The sequence below is a fragment of the Ambystoma mexicanum genome, chromosome 2q (assembly GCF_040938575.1).
Source record: "Ambystoma mexicanum isolate Mex_15411 chromosome 2q, UKY_AmexF1_1, whole genome shotgun sequence".
In the NCBI taxonomy this organism is placed as follows: Eukaryota; Metazoa; Chordata; class Amphibia; order Caudata; family Ambystomatidae; genus Ambystoma; species Ambystoma mexicanum.
In genome coordinates, this window is record NC_090924.1 from 1,249,041,110 (window position 1) to 1,249,058,670 (window position 17,561).

Genomic DNA, 17,561 nt, shown 5'->3' on the forward strand with positions numbered 1-17,561 from the left:
CTGCACATGTATATTTGCATTCCATAAGAGGGCAATGATTGCATTGTAATAATTGGTATACTTTGATGCATTGGTGTCATGATGCCTACCCCCGGGCATCCGGATCGAGTCCATCAGCCCCGGGAGCAGGCATCCAGATGCCTATTAAAACCCCAGCAGCCCCGATTAGGGGCTGTTTGGGTTCAGTCCTGGCACCTTAGACGCCAGGCTCATAGACATTACTTACCTCATGCAGACCATGCTGCAAATGAATCCAAGCCAACGTGAGGCCTGGATGGGATTATTTTATTACAGGGACTCGGGTGTGGTTCTGGGGAACTTCTTACATGGAACTATTTTGGAGGCTATTTAAACCACGCCCGAACAGCAGCACACGCTTCGCGTTATTCTGCATTCTGCAGTGTAACGCTTACCGTGCCTGCAAGTCAGCATCCAGTCTTCTGCCACGCCCACCTCGAATCCGGAGCTCCTAGAAAAAGGGGAAAGAAGGAGAAAAGGTTAGATCACGGACATTATTTTAATTCCTTACCCGCTTCTGGATCCAGCACGTCTGCGAGCCTGAAAGGACATTACTCCAGCATGCGTCGCATCGCCAGCAGCAGCGTCGTGTCATACTCACCAGTCCACAGCATCTTTCGACTCGGCGCTTCCTCCATAATTTTCTTCGGCAAACTCCAGCACCTGGGGGAAAACAAAAGGAATAAGAAGGTGAGCCGAGAGAGCCGACAAATACAATCACTTTTACCACCATAGGCTTACCTGATTTATCACCGGAGGTATTACCCTTTAATACGCCACATCTTCTTATGCCACACCTATAAAGGGAGAGAAAAAAACAAGTTAAACTCATGCAATTTTTACCGGACAGTGTTGGGTAATACAGACTCTTACCTGAACGCCATTAGCAGCCTCCAGACAATATTTTTAGCTACAAGGGAATGGAACAAGAGTGAACATTGGACTTATTGAACTCTTTGAACTTTATAAACCCCGGAGTCAATATTCCTCCGGAACTCCTCCAGTACCTTCAAACCAGTGATGTAACTGGTATCTACGTGCCCCTGCATGCCACGCAGGATGGAGAGCTCATCATTTAAAAACATAAGGTGAGGTTACTAAAAGGGGATATCGGAGGTGACTAGTGGGGCGAACAAGAGCATGGGGGGGCATCACTAAAATCCACGGGTGGCTAAATCCCTTTCTCCACTTGCAGGAGAATACTTCTACAGGTCAAGCAGACGGGATTAGACGGGCCAGTCCAGACTGTCATCTCTGCACTACGCATCACGTTGGTGGAGACCGCAGCTGTCAGGGTCCGATCGGCGCCCCTGTGGGAACCAGGTGAGCGTGACAGAACACGAAGCCTATCTACAAATCCCCACCCGGGTGTAATGGAAACCTCAGAAACCGACCAACTAGCCCAATTGTTAGGGGAACTTAGGGCAGAAGTGCACTCTGCGTGCAAAGAAACTAATGCCCTCAGGAGAGAACTGATTATGTCAAAGGAGCGCACTGATGATCTTGCTAGACAACTACTGCAAAACCAAGCTGGGCAAACACCACTACCTGGACTCAGGGGGAATCCAACTCCCGTTTCATCAAGCAATCCTGTGCAAGTGGTTCTACCAGGGAGCATTCCTTTAGCTCCACCCAAACGTTTTGCTGGGGACCCGAAAAGGTTCGCCGTGTTCATGAACCAATGCCGCTTGCACTTTTTATGCAGACCTGGAGCTATTCCAAACGACCAAGCCAAAGTAGCCTTTGTACTAGCATATCTTAGTGGCAGCGCAGCGGATTGGTCAATTCCACTAGTCAACCAGGATGACCCTCTTCTTCGGGATTTTCAGGGTTTTCAATTGAGCATGCAAAGACTATTCCCCAGACATTCACAGGGACAGACCCTGGATAATGAACTTTTATCCCTACGACAAGGTAATCAGTATCTGCTAACCTATATCACAACCTTCAATAGGTTGGTGGTGGAAACCGGATGGCCAGAGGAAAAACGAGTTACATTATTTCATCGTGGACTTTGGGGTGAACTCAAAGATGTTTTGGCCCAAGTTGTGAACCCACCTCAGGATTGCGCAGAATATATAGACTTAGTGGCCCATTTAGACCACCGACTTCAGAATAGAAAGGCTGATCGAGCTGAGAATCAGGTATTGGTTAAACCAAATGTTACCCCCAAAGGAACAGATGCATCAGAACCTATACAGATTGGGGGGTTAAGGGACCCTTAACTCAAAAGGAAAGAGAAAGGAGACGGCAGATGCAATTGTGTCTGTACTGTGGGGCCTCAGGACATTTTCTACGGGATTGCCCTATAAAACCATCCAAGAAAGTAGTCGGAGTTACTGACGGAAATCAAACAGAGCCTGATTCGGGAAATGACCACGCCCGACAAGCGTAGAGGTCCGCTTGCCGAGATTGAAGAAGGACACTAAGACCTCGCACCTAATCATACCAATGGTCCTTATTGATCCAAGGCAGCCATCACGTATGCACGCAGTAAGGACATACATCGATAGCGGGGCCGTAGGAAACTATATGGACCACAAATTGGCTTCTAGGATAAATCTACCTCTTTGCAAAAAGACCGCTTCGGATATCATCACCACAGTCGACGGAACTGAAATTGCCTCTGGGCCTGTAACTCATTCCACCACAGAGATGACACTGTTGGGTCAAGATGGGCATCGAGAGACTATTGTGTTTGATTTAATCAAAGCCCCGCAGTTCCAAATAATACTGGGGATACCTTGGTTGGAAACACATTATCCTTGCATTGATTGGCAAGAGAAGACAATAACCTTCCCGGATTGTGCACACACATGTTACCGGGAAAAAACCTTGAACAAAGGTCTGGCCACAATCACTAATCCAGTCGTGCAGTTACCTCCGGAATATCAAGAATTCCAGGATGCTTTACAAAAAGAACAGGCAAACACCTTACCACCTCAAAGATCATACGATTGTCAAATTGACCTCATACCCGGTGCACAACCTCCATGCAGTAGGATCTATGCCCTTACGGAAACCAAAAACCTTCACCTACGACAATACTTGGACCAACACCTTGCTAATGGCTTCATTCGTCCATCCAAGTCCCCTGCATCCTCAGCTTTATTCTTTGTACCTAAAAAGGAAGGTGACCTCAGAACGTGCATCAACTACCGCACATTAAATCAGATTACGGTGAAGAACCGATACCCATTGCCTCTGATCCCTGAATTACTAGACCAAGTAAAGGATGCTTGCATCTACACTAAATTAGATCTCCGAGGGGCATATCATCTGGTACGTGTAAAGAAAGGCGACAAATGGAAGACTGCCTTTTGTACCAAGTACGGATTATTCGAATATCAGGTGATGCCCTTCGGGTTGTGCAATGCACCAGCAGCCTTCCAGTATTTTATGAACAATGTCCTTCGTGAACTCATTGACGTCTGTGTTGTCGTATACATAGATGATATTCTTGTGTACTCCTCCTCAATCATACCATGTTAAGCATGTTCGTGCAGTCCTTGAGAAACGACGGCAGCACAAGTTATATGCAAAATTGGAAAAAATGTGTTTTTCATACTACAGAAGTTGAATTCCTTGGATTTATCCTGACTCCAAAAGGAGTCCGAATGGACTCTCGAAAGGTGGATGCAATTCTCAAGTGGCCATCACCCAGTTCAGTTAAAGGGGTACAAAGCATGCTTGGATTTGCTGATTTCTACAGCAGATTTAATCCTGACTTCTCACATGTTGTACACCCCATCACAGCACTTTTGTGAAAAAACAAACGCTTCTTGTGGACCGAAGAGGCTGAAAAGGCCTTCCAAGAGCTGAAATTGAAATTCACTCTGCACCTGTCTTAAAGCATCCACGCCCCAAGCTCCCATGCGTAGTTGAAACCTATGCATCCAGTTTAGCCATGGGAGCTGTCCTGTCCCAGAAGGATCCTGAAACCGGTCAACTTCATCCAGTAGCATTTTGGTCCAGAAAGTTCTCGGCCCCCGAGTTAAACTATGCGGTTACTGATAAAGAGTTGTTAGCCATCAAATCCGCCTTCAAGGCTTGGTGGCATCACCTTCTCGGTGCCAGGCACACCATTACTGTAATCACCGTTCACAGGAACCTGCAGTATTTAAAAACAGCCAAGGCCCAATCATCGCGTCAACTTCGATGGGCATTATTCCTTGCCGAATTAGATTTTGTGATCACTTATGGACCAGGTTGCAAGAATGGTAAGGCCTTATCCCGAATAGGGATGGGAGATGCATATTCGGGTCCAGAACCGGTGCCTATAATTCAAGAACAATGAATTCTTGGCATAACTAGTCTACAGACTTTAGAAGATATTCATTTAAAAATCCAACAACTTTTTCGATTCAGCAGCCCTGCAGGACTGGGTGAAAAAGGGCCAAGATTATTCAGTCATCAATGACTTACCTTACTATCAAGGGCGTCTATTTCTATCACACAAGGAATTACAAGAACTAGTCATCTCCAATTACCCTGATGCTCTGATGGAAGGTCACCCAGGTATTGCAAAGACTGAAGCTAAAATTAAAAGACAATTCTGGTGGCCCACCTGGCGAAAAGACATAAAGTCATTTGTACTGTCTTGTGGGATCTGAGCCCATTACAAAAGTCAGAAGAAAAAACCAGCTGGTCTTTTACAACCTTTAGATATTCCACCCACACCATGGCACACTTTTTCTTTAGACTTTATTACAGATCTACCGCCATGTAATGCATTCAACACCATTCTAGTTATTGTGGATCTTTTTTCAAAGATGGCCCATTTTATTCCTTTAAAAGGATTACCTTCCGCTTCAATTTTGGCCAAGGAATTTCTCGTAAAAACAATGTTCGAATACATGGATTTGCTTCTGTATTGATTTCTGACCGGGTTAGTCAGTTCATTTCGCAATTTTGGAAAAAATGTTGTCAATTGGCGCAAATCGACGTAAGGTTATCGGCCAGTCAGCATCCTCAAACCGATGGCCAGACGGAGAGGACCAACCAGACTCTTGAACAATACCTACGTTGTATGCTTCACCAAACCGAAAGTAATTGTAAGGATATTTTGTGGATTTCTGAATATGCATACAATAACATTCAGGACCCGGACAAAGCCCCTTTTATACCATATATGGACATCACCCTCGAACCTCAGAACTCGATTTGCTCCAGCATTTAGAAATGCCGGCAGTGACCCATCTGCACTCTACTATTACACAAGCCTTTAAGGAGGCAACTGAACATATGAAACAAGCAAAAGAAAAATACAAGAAAAATGCTGATCAACAAAGAAGTGAGACTCCACCATATCGGATTGGAGATCAAGTTTGGCTGGCTACAAGACACATACATCTGAAAGGAACTCAGACTTTTAATCCTAGATATTTGGGACCTTACACCATTAAGGCCATTATCAACCCGGTGGCCGTCAAATTAGAATTACCCTCTAATATGCAAATTCATCCTGTCTTTCATGTTTCACTTCTAAAACCAGTTCAACCCAGAACAAGATTAACCAAACCACCTGACCCCATCCTAATAGATGGAGAACCTGAATTCGAGGTTAAGGACATCCTGGACTCTAAGATGGTTAAATCAAGACTTTTTTATTTAATCAACTGGAAGAGTTACGGACCACAAGAAAGGTCATGGGAACCTAGCGACCACATTCGTGCTCCTCGGTTGGTGAAAAAATTCCATCGGAACTTCCCAGACAAGCCAGAGCCAATGGGAAGAACAACTTTAGGAGGGGCCTTGGGGGGGAGTGCTGTCATGATGCCTACCACCGGGCATCCAGATCGAGTCCATCAGCCCCGGGAGCAGGCATCCAGATACCTATTAAAACCCCAGCAGCCCCTGCTGGGGGCTGTTTGGGTTCAGTCCTGGTGCCTTAGGCACCAGGCTCATCTTAGAAATCAGTCCTGGCGCCATAGGCGCCATGCTCATAGACATTACCTCATGCAGACCATGCTGAAAATGAATCCAAGCCAACATGAGTCCTGGATGGGACTATTTTATTACAGGGACTATTTTTTACTCGGGTGTGGTTCTGGGGAACTTCTTACCTGGAACTACTTTGGAGGCTATTTAAACCACGCCCGAACAGCAGCACACGCTTCGCGTTATTCTGCATTCTGCAGCGTAACGCTCACCGTGCCTGCAAGTCAGCATCCAGTCTTCTGCCACGCCCGCCTCGAATCCGGAGCTCCTAGAAAAAGGGGAAAGAAGGAGAAAAGGTTAGATCACGGACATTGTTTTAATTCCTTACCCAATTCCGGATCCAGCACGTCTCCGAGCCTGAAAGGACATTACTTCAGCACGCATCGCATCGCCAGCAGCAGCGTCGCGTCATACTCACCAGTCCACAGCATCTTTCGACTCGGCGCTGCCTCCATCATTTTCTTCGGCGAACTCCAGCACCTGGGGGAAAACAAAAGAAATAAGAAGGTGAGCCGAGAGAAACAACAAATACAATCACTTTTACCACCATAGGCTTACCTGATTTACCACCGGAGGCATTACCCTTTAATACACCACATCTTCTTATGCCACACCTATAAAGGGAGAGAAAACAAAAAGTTAAACTCATGCAACTTTTACTGGACAGTGTTGGGTAATACAGACTCTTACCTGAACGCCATCAGCAGCCTCCAGACAATATTTTTAGCTACAAGGGAATGGAACAAGAGTGAACATCAGACTTATTGAACTCTTTGAACTTTATAAACCCCAGAGTCAATATTCCTCTGGAACTCCTCCAGTACCTTCAAACCAGTGAAGTAACTGGTATCTATGCGTCCCTGCATGCCACGCAGGATGGAGAGCTCATCATTTAAAAACATAAGGTGAGGTCACTAAAAGGGGATATCGGAGGTGACTAGTGGGGAGAACGAGAGCAGTGGGGGGCCATCACTAAAATCCATGGGTGGCTAAATCCCTTTCTCCACTTGCAGGAGAATACTTCTACGGGTCAAGCAGACGAGATTAGGTGGGCCAGTCCAGACTGTCATCTCTGCACTACGCATCATGTTGGTGGAGACCGTAGCTGTCTGGCTCCGATCGATGCCCCTGTGAGAACCAGGTGAGCGTAACAGTTGGTTCTTTTTATGCAGTATGCGTTCTTAGGAGATTTGCCTTTCACACTGTGTCGACCTGAAGACATGAAGCTGTTTCCATTCTCTCGTATGGAAGGCTACTTAATTTACTGATGAAGCTGTAAATTTACTGATTTACCGCCTTACTGACCGGCTTCTGCCTCTTAAAGAGTTTCATTCTCTTGGGGCTATCTTCTGCTAGGTTCTACTATCTTGTGTGTTCTCTGTGGGCACCCATATTATTCAGTTCTCCGTGCTGTATTGGGTTAGAGGAGACAAGAATTCCTCTTTAGTATAGCCACTTCAAAGCCATCGAATCTCCATAGGTAAACAAAATGCTCTAAGTGGTTCTACAGTTCATCTCATCTCAGCCTTTCACACTGTGTCGACCTGAAGACATGAAGCTGTTTACCTGTCCTGTTGCTGAAACTGGTCTAGGTAAACCAAAGCAGCATTTGATGTAGTATTTGCCTTTGTTTCTATATGTGCGCCAACAATACTTGCCATACTTGTGTCTTTGAAACTGTAAAGATTTCCTTGCTCTACACATGACTCCACGGTGCTGCGCAACTCCACGCTGCCCAGCTACATGGCACGGCATGCTGGACTTCGTACCTGGCTGCTGGGTGAGTCTAACTACAAGGCCATGTGTACTTTTGAATTGGGGGGTGCAGTAATCAGCACAGCCAACCTGGCTGCTGGGTGAGTCTAACTACAAGGCCATGTGTATTGTTGAATTGGAGGGGCAGTATTCAGCACAGCCAACCTGGATCCTGGGTGTGTCTAACTACGAGACTATGTGGAGTGTTGAAATACGCCCAGTTTAAGATGCATTACCAGTGGATGTGCACACTGCATGCATTAATCTATCATTACTCTGACTGCAATATCCTGTAACCTTTACCAAATATCTGTGAAAGTGTACAGATGCTGGATAGGCCATCAAAAGGAAAAGGTAGGTGAGGAATAAGACCAAGGAACCTTACTACCCTCAACCTGCACATTATCAAACCTCACACATAGAACGGGACAGTGTTGTGAGTGCATAACATGTGCAAGTGTGTAGGTGTAATTGCAGGTGCTAAACAGTGGTAGCATGCCAAAGTGCAACGCCTTGACAGCTGTGTCTCCATGCATGTAATACATGCAGTGCGTACATAACAACATGTATTTGGGCCAGCAGAAAACTAGAACCACATGTACCAGAATGCACCAGACCATAGTAACCATGAATGACTAGCAAAAAACACAGTCAAGGAAACAGACAAGTCATGATGCTCATCCAGATATTCCACTAGCTGCCATACTGCATTAATTTGTGACTGCACAAACATGTTCAGGTACATTGCCTGTTAGTACCCTGCTCATGTCTCCTTAATAGACACCTTTAAGTAGAATGTGTTTAGACCAGATGCTAATAAATGCAAAAAGTCTCTACTACCGTTAATACATGAATCAATGTTAGCGGCCTCACCCAATTCAGCGTTTACCATACATAAATACACTCACCCACCCTTATTGCTATTATTTCACCCTCAACCCCTCACACATACAATCGAAATATATGTGTTCTCGTCACATGGGTTACAACATTTTAAGGATGTCTAGATGAAGGACTGCAAATAGAGACTGCATACCATGACTGCCACTAAATCATAAATGTCAATCATGTCAATGTCAAAAGTACCGTTGTACAAGGACAGTCTACTTTCATTTGTAACACATTAATGATTTTACATCCATTTGTGTCATATCTTATGGCACATTAGTATTTTAAAATATACAGTGTGCATGGGCAAAAGTTGTGGACACTAGTCATGGTCAAAAGCTTTGGCTAGTGTTCCATTTATATGTTCAAATATATATTGGGCACAACTAAAGGCTGTGGCCTCTGGCTAGAATTGTTCTAAATGCCATGGCTAGTAGCGGGTTACTGTACATAATATATTGTAGACACAGCTAAAGGCTGTAGTCACTGGCGAAGGCCAAAGTCTATGGTTGGTGGCCTGTGTGAGAAAACTGAAGGCACTTGCACACCTACTCCCCGGGGATCTTCTATTTAGGTTTTGTTTTTTTGTCTTAAGAGGAATTATTTTATTTGAATGTAGTTTCACTGGTTCCTTATGTTTCCTTGCTAAGTGCTTAGCAGATACAGCATAAAGTCAAGGGAGGGATAGTACAGTACACATAACCTATTATATTCTTCAATGCAAGAAATGTCAGCTGTTTTTTTTTATTTTTATTTCAAACTGTTGGCTTTAGTTTGATCAACAAACTTTTACAACTTTTACATTCATCATTCTTAAATTAAAAGACACATTTACAAACAGTAAGAGAAGAGGAATCAACATTAAAAGTATCACAATTCCATTAGTATAAGCAACATAAGCAGAATGACATACAATTATTTGAAAAGTTACATCATATGAAACAAGGTGAGAAAGGGGAAATGAACCAGACCATAGTTTACCCAAAAGTAAGACAAGCCTTTTGTGCTGCATCGTATTTTAAGCAGGAAGCACAGTACATTTTAAGAGTGTTGCTTAACAGGATAAGGGCTACAGAATGCACTAATACTCTCCAAGTTGCCAGAATAGAAACCAATATACATTGGCCATGTCAGAGTGTTTAACTTTCAACTCACAAAAGATCCAGCCTACATCCCTACATCCCTATTAGACAACTTGTTTTCCAATTCCAGATTTATGATTGTAAGAAGCCTTGTCAGCGACAAAATAGTTATTGTACAATTACCCCACATGCAAGATAGCCAAAACCATTCCCTTGCTTCAATACAAACTTTTGGTGGACTCTATCTGACTGCCATCATTAAAAAATCTACAACTATTGACAATATTTAGCGGCATATGCGGCAACCAGCACTTGATTCTTTCCAACGTTAACATTTGGTTTGATTTAAACCTTAGGAAATTGTCCCATGCTTTGTTACATGGAAATTGTACCAAATAAAGTTTATGTGGCAATCTCCCGATACAACATTTTGCTGCTTCTTTATAGGATTTCAAGACCTCAATTGTATTCAAGGTTTTACACCAATCGTGGTCAAATAGACTGTGCTTGAAATTCCAAGTCCGAATGAGTAAGAGCCATTTCAGCTAGTAAGGAGACCATTTTAGCATAGTATTTAGAAATTGATGGTGGATTGGAAACAATTATCATTTGGCCCAGAACCTCACATAATGAGTTTTTAGGGGGGAATAGCATTTTTGCTAGATTTGACAGTAGACGCCAGTCATAACGTGCTGACAGGGAAATAAGACCCTACTCCTGCATCAATACGATATTGGGAATGGACTTAGCTAAATGCAAAACACCCTTCCATAGATCCCCTTGGAGTTGGTCAAGAAATATGTCAATGTCTGCATGGCACATATCCAAAGCATACAATATAATTGACTCAATTTTTAGTGTGTAAAATTCCATTAGTGGGATTAAAGAAAATTTGCAGTATTTGATGTAAACCATACGCATTTGTTTTGTGAGAAACTTTGATTTTTTGCTTAAATCTTCCTTCCACATCGTGAGTGAGTTGGTGTCAGTGATTGAGTACTCAAGATACCTAATGGCGGTGGCTCTTGCAATTGGAATGTTATCAACGGTCCATTTCCAAGTGCAAGGATTCCTCTTAAGGTTCCTGAGTATAAAGATATGGGACTTTTGCGCATTGAAGTGTAGATTATGGGTGCTGCAGTAAGAAGTGAACAGGGATAATTTGCCTTGCAAGCCAAACGGGATACGATTCAATATCACAATATCATCCGCGAAGGCGAGCCAATGTATCTTCAAATTAGCTAGCCTTGCGGGATAGCTAATTTGATTTGCCCAGATTTCATTAATTCCACAAAGGTATAAATTAAATAAGGTAGCCGCCAAGTTGCATCCCTGCTTCACCCCAACCCCAATGGGGATGACATTTGTGGTTGCGCCCATAGGATTGACCCTTACAAAATAGGCAGTGTTTTCATGTAATTTTGCAATTAGGAATATAATATGAGAAGGAATTCCCATCAGAGACATTTTTTTCCCAAAGCAATCCCCACACCACACAGTCAAAGGCAGCTGTCAGATCAGTAGATGCCATATATAAGGGACCAGTATCGGGAACCTTTGCTTTGGCAAGAAGGTGAGCCATTAATGTTGCATTTTATGCTGTCCACATCTGTGCCCGAAACCCAATTTGAAAGCGAGAGAGACTGTTGTGCTGTTTCAAGTAGGCATGCAAGTTTCGAAGAAGTAAAATTGCAAAAACTTTGGCCGCCGCATCTATAAGGGCAATGGGTGAAAATTGGATGGGTCGGTTCTTAATCCCTTTTTATACGGAGGAAAAATTATAGAACATAACCAAGAGGGGGGATATTTAGCGTTAATAAGATGTTATCAAGTTGGCACTTTAATATCCTGGCCCACAGGCCCAAAATGTCAGCTGTCACTTTCCTATGTAATTATGATAGAGACTAGAGGGTTTTTTAAAGACCACAGAAAGCAATCCTTCTGTTTAAACAAATAACAAGACTAGTATTTGTTCCTATGGTCTAATGTCATGTGGCATACACCAATTTGCCTTACACTCCATACAATGGTATATTCTCTTCTTCTGGCTATTCAATGATAGATTTGCCAAGGGATATGTATTTTCAAATTTAATACATATACGTTCATTTAATATTATCCAAACTAAGTGATTAAATTACAGTGCAAAACGCCTTAGGTAAATAGATTGTCAGTAGACAGTGCAAAAAGAGTTTTAAACATCTCTAAAAATATATCATTCCATAAAACTTAGCAGTACAAATACTGTTTCATACCCTCACTCTTCCAGACATTCATACATTCTCGTCTTCTCGTCTTCGTATCCCAATATGTTTCATGCCTTCAATTTTGTCTTTAAACATATTTGAGGAATTTCTTCAGGGGATCACTGTCTGCCGTTCCACACTCCTATCTCTAAATCATTCCATTACTGTCATCTATAGCTGGTGCTTTTTTCAAGCTTAGCGCCGTCCCTATCAATGAGGGTTATCCTTTTTGTAGTTAACACTTTTATCACTTTCAGTGATTCAAATTGGTTAGATTGACTTGGCAACTCTGTTTAGGGTCTTGTGTTCTGGTATTTTCAGCAAACTTGTGTTTCCTGCAACAACATATTGCAATGCTTTTAATTCCCATATCTGTGTGTATATTTCAATTATAATCACATTTTCTTATAGGTTCTATTTAAATTATTTGTAACCAGCTACTCAATTCCGGCTTTACTTCACATCATGATATTGTTGTACCTACATACCCAACGTTCGGGCATCTCACACTCCTTATACTTACATTACATATTTCTCCTCACTGACTAGGCATTGATTTTTCAGCGCTTAGTTTGTGTGTGTATTGTTTACCTTTTCCATGAAATGCTCATTCATGTGGCTCTGGGGTGCTATGATTTTCTTATTGGATTAAATCCTGGATGACTCATCACTATCTCTAGCAGAAATAGTACTGTGAATCTGAAAAATATCAAAGGGCAGAATGCTGGCTGTAATGATTGACATTCATCAATTCTCTCGTATGGAAGGCTACTTAATTTACCGATTTACCGCCTTACTGACTGGCTTCTGCCTTTTAAAGAGTTTCATTCTCTTGGGGCTATCTTCTCCTAGGTTCTACTATCTTGTGTGTTCTCTGTGGGGACCCATATTATTCAGTTCTCCATGCTGTATTGGGTTAGAGGAGACAAGAATTCCTATTTAGTATAGCCACTTCAAAGCCATCGAATCTCCATAGGTAAACAAAATGCTCTAAGCGGTTCTACAGTTCATCTCATTTTGTATCAGCTTACCATTTCTAATACACTGTCTCCTTCAAAAAACCTCTGCTTGTCCCTCGCGTTCACCTGCTTGTTGCTGCTGGTTACTATGGCAACACTGTTATTCACTTCGTAGATTGCTTTTTTCTAAACCTCATGCTTATCATCAATTGTTTACATGGTTTTCTTTTTGTTTTAATTATCTACGTGCTTCCACAAAACACCCCAGGGCATTCGGCAAAATATGTTGCGCGTCTTAATGCCAGGTTTATTATACATTTCTATTGTATGCAAAAACTCGCTCACCCACTCTTCTTCCATTGTTATTCCAGGTTGCTATGCACATCTGTTCTGTATTTTTACATCTATTGCCTATATAGTATTGAAATATTCCTTTGGATCTTTGCTAACTGCCAGTGAATTTTTATACTCAGGTTTTAGTAAACTGCTGTTTCACACGGTTTTAATGAGCATTCATTTCCATATTATCTGTGGGTTACTATGCATGTCCATAAAATGTTGCACTCTCATTCTCTATGTATCCTAGCTGTATCCCTTTGAATGTGCGCTAAAAAGTGGCAAGTTTGTGTATCCAAATAATGTATACTGCTGTTTTGAGAAATACCAGAACATTCCATTTGCAGAAGATGGTTGTTACAGTGTTTTTCTCAAATTCATGAATTTCATCTGTTAGCTCATTCTTTACTAAAGGTAAGTTGTCTCACACATGCCGAGGATAAAAGCTTGTATAGTGCCAGAATGCATTCTTATCTGTCGGTTTTTGGAAAGTCTTTACAAACTATTTTTTATTCACAGTTTGATAGTTAGATCTAGATAGTTCATGTAATTCCTATCCAGTCTGTACGTGAATCTCAAGTGTCTGTCTAGCTTGTTGATTCATTCAAAAAAGGCGGCTGCTTCTTCTTCATTTGCAAACAACAAGATCAGGACATTATCTATGCAGCGCCGCCAGAGGTGAAGATGTTTTTGAAAGGATTAGTAATAGCAAAGATGACATTATTCTTCGAAAATTCCATATATAGATTAGCTACACAGTGGGCTAAGGTGGCCATCATTGCTGTCCATTGTATCTATTGGTAATAACTTCCATTGAAATGGAAGCAGTTTTCAGTTTGTGCAACTTCAGAACAACATAAGATAAATAAAGATGGAGTAATAGTATCTATTTCTTCCAGCATCAGCCATTCCTCTGACATGTTAAGTGTAACTCCTCAAGGGATACTAGTGTAGAGGGCTAGTACAGCCCATTCATCTTTGAACTGTAATGATCAAAGTCTACACCATCTATCTCTTTGATCATTTGCATTGTGTCCTTGATATAAGAGCTATTTAATTTGGTCTGTTAACCCGAAATCTAAAACGGTGTGGAGACAATGCCTACTTTCAGAGTAATAATACAATATAAACAAATAGGCAATAAGTCATCCAATGGTGCCTACTCAAACATTATCATACACAATACTCAAAAATACTTTTTGTTAACATACAAAAATATATACACAGAAATATCACAATTTCTTTAAACATTCTATACATTCACATATATAATTGTACATTCTCCAAACTTCCAAATCACCATTGTAAAGGAGAGCCTCCAATCTAAAGCATAGATTGTTCCACAATGGTTAGTACAACTGTCTAGAATGGACTCAAGATCAGTAGTAGACTTGAGCTATGACTTTTGATTCAAACACACAAGATAATATTCAAGTTTTAGCCTAACATGTTTATGTCATATCCAATAGATGTTGATACATTTAACACATAATTATCTCTCCTACCCATTAGTAACACTTCCAATGGGAAACTGATGTCAAGTGCAATTCTTCCGTTTTTTCTTTGCCAAATCTCTGGACACATGTAGATCATAATATCTCAATCAGGACTTCATTAGCCCGGAACTTCTTTCTAAGAACAAACCCAATAACAAACAATTACACATAAGCACCACTATGAACCCCAAGGATCATATTTTAATGTTTCACAATTAATGTGCCAATTTATGTCACACCTAAATTCATAACCATACCAGTAATTTCTTCAAAAGTGATGGATGCTCACAACAGCATGATTATGTTGACACTCTCAATGTGTCTTCTTCAAAACTTCTAATGTCCCTGCAGTCGTATCTCACTCTAAAAGTAAAGCACAGAACATATAAACATAAATGTTCAGCTGTTACCTAGGTTTTACAACACCCCTTCTGAACAAACCCACTAGATCTTCACCATAAGGATGACATGTTTGTTTTTATGGCACCCCTATCTGGTGCAGATACATTGCTGATAATAGCATCTGTTGTACTTCAAGACCAAGTACATATGCAGGCAGGTTTGTAAAGTTCAGACATAGGAAAGGCTCCATACTGTCTATGCCAAAGTGCAACCTTTTGGGCCTGTACTTTTGGCACATATTATGGAACACCTCCAAATCTCCAGTGTGATAGAAATCGGTGAGTCCCTTCAGGTCCTTGGAAAGCGTTTTATCATACACAATCTTTTCAAGTGCTTTGTGTGATAGGATATGATATGATATGACATTTATAACACGCCTGCACACAAGTGTTTCACAAGTGTACACAATTGTTTCAAGGTGTGGAGGTGAACATGGCACCAACCACTTCTTCTTCCATTCCTCCTCCCTCGCCAACGGTCCATGTGCACAATCACGGAAATGTTGGTTTTCTGTCCATGAGTGTATGTTGGTACAATGGTGCAGCAATGAACACCATTTCTCAAGTAGAATTTCCACAGATCCATTACAAGCTTTGGAGCTCCACCAAACATAGTTGCTGATGGACTGACACCATTTTATAAGGTTTTCAGAACCCGTCTTTTTACCAGCAGCTGTGCTGTTTTATTGATTGATTTAACAACATGCCATACATCAAATTGATGCTGAATATGTGATAACTGCTCTTGCATGGCCTTCGCTATCGAAACGTGTCTGTCGGTGGTTATCAAATTTATTTGCATTCCCCTGGATTGCAGAAGTTGAATGGATTTGATGAAGCCATGTTTCTCCATGGCAACAGACGATGAACATTCAGACACCAGCACCATGACAGAACTCATGATTTTTTTACTTTCTATGTCTTCAAAGATGTTAGTGCAGTACTTTGCAGAAAATCCTGGACTGAAACATTTGCCCGAGAATATACTGTCCATTGACATCTGTTCCACATTCCAAGCATTACTAATTGAGGGGAATAATAATTCCCTTTGGTATTTGTAGTGATGGGTTTTAGCAAGGAACTCAAGACCCACAAACTGACAAAAACTGGAAATCTTGCTGAAAGTCGATGCACTGAACAGTAAAGCTGCTGAACAAAGTAGATTACCAGCTGGCACTTTGGCGAGCATCAGTTGAGCAGACCATGTGAATGTATTATGGTGGTGGAAACAGGTTGCTTGCATTTTCATGTGGGTGCCCTGTAATATGCAAGACACATTTGCCAATGGCTCCCCACATATCTTGGCCCTGATTTTATGTTCACATTTGAGCATGTGTACATTCTCTATCAGGCAGCTGTGTAACACAATGTACAGGGTCTGAGGGGGCTGGGTTAAGTTTGCGGGTTGTGGCCAGTATACTGATTGTTGGGTGCATCGGTGTGTTATGCTGTGTCGATTTTGAACAGCTACTAGAGTCTAAGGCTATGCAATCTAGAGTTCAAGAGTGTGCTCATAGATTGAAGTACTGTAATGGTATTTGTAGAAAAGTGGATAGGGCTTTAGCTTGCTGGCCTATTGGCGTGAAGAATGTGCTGGCTGGTTGCATGTACTGGAATACTGTATGTAGAGAAGTGTACAGGGCTTCAGATGGGTGACTTATTTCTGTGGGTTGTGGCCAGTGTACTGATTTTTGGGTGTATGGATGTGTTATGCTCTGGTGATTGTGATCAGGTAGTAGAGTATTGGGTGCATGGCTGGAGGTGATGTACTGAAGAGTACATGAGTGTGCCCACTGGTTGAAGTACTGTAATGGTATGTGTAGAAAAGTGGACAGGGCCTTAGCCGCCTGGCTTATTGGACTCAAGAGTGTGCTGACTGGTTGCATTGCACGTATTGGAATATCATGCGTACGGAAGTGGAGAGGATCAGAAGTGGATGCATTCTGTGTTTGGGTTATGGCCACTGGGCAGATTATTTGGTAGTTTACTGTATTATGATGTATTGGTTTCGGACAGTTAGTAGAGTCTTGGGTGCAGAGGCCATGCATCAAAGAGTTTGTCCATTAGCTGGAAGTACTGCAATTCTATGTGAACTGAAGTGGATAGGGGCTCAGATGGCTGTGTTATGTTTGTGGTTTGTGGAAAGTGGGTAGATGTTTGTATGCATAGCTGTATTATGCTGTGGTGGTTGTGGCCAGGGTCCAGAGTATTGGGTGCATGGCTGGTGGCCGTAGGCCATAGGCTATGTACTCAAGAGTCTAGGACCTGGGTACATGCAACATAGTATAATATACCTATGCATTCAGCATTGTGATACTGGTATATGCATTGCAGAAATATGTGTACAGATTGCAATTTGCAGATTATAAAGAAGTATGACACTAATAATATTATACTTATGTTGTTGAGGGCCTATGCAGTTTTTGTGCATGGTATGTGG